Raw genomic sequence first — 811 nt, 5'->3', positions numbered from 1 at the left:
CTCAGTCTTGTGTCTTTCCTGTAATCCTCTCAAGCAAGAACATAAGAATCCAGGGTAGGAATCACCATGGCTGCCTCACTCTGACTTGGGACTCCTTGGTTTCCTTGAGCTCCTCAGGTTCCTCAGTGGGTCCACTCACAGCAGGCGGTAAGTCAACTTGTCCTGAGAATTTCTTAGTTCCTTTGCCAGCTGGTGCCATCATCCTGGGCAAACATCCTGGCATTGTGGCTGGATATGGGTCTTATAATGGGGCTGAAAAACTTTGGGTGCTTGGGCTGATATATCTACTAAAAAAATCCCACAAAGCTGGGGTAGTAAAATCCATACCAGCCCCCAAGAGCAATCGACATATCTACATGCAAAGCCAAGTAGAATCTGATCAAAAAGTTATGGCACCATTGATTTACATATTGGTGATTCTGCAATCTGTATATGGGGTAAAAATGGGAGCTCATAACCCACTTGAATCAAAGTGTGAAATATGATATATCAAGAACTATGTAATGTTTTGAACAGCCAACAATAAAAAATTAAAAAAAAAAAGTTATGGCACCAAAGGGAACAAACTTCACATGAAGACAGGCCAAACGTTTTCATCCCATTTGAGTTGCCCATCAAACATCTGCAGGCCCAAAGGAAGAGTCTGTGTTTTTCAGCAAAAGTGGACTTCAATTCCTTGAGACATAACCTCCACAACCATTATTATGAAAACACACACATCACAGGTGCTATCTGTAGCAAAGAACGAGGGAAATTAATAATAATGTATTTCCCAGCTGTCTGTGTGGCCTCCCAAATTAGTGATTTTGGC

This window comes from Marmota monax, unplaced genomic scaffold, assembly GCF_021218885.2.
Source record: "Marmota monax isolate L192 unplaced genomic scaffold, Marmota_monax_Labrador192_F-V1.1 WCK01_AAM20220418_F8-fsc00030, whole genome shotgun sequence".
Taxonomy (NCBI): Eukaryota; Metazoa; Chordata; class Mammalia; order Rodentia; family Sciuridae; genus Marmota; species Marmota monax.
Note: the sequence above shows the minus strand (reverse complement) of the source record.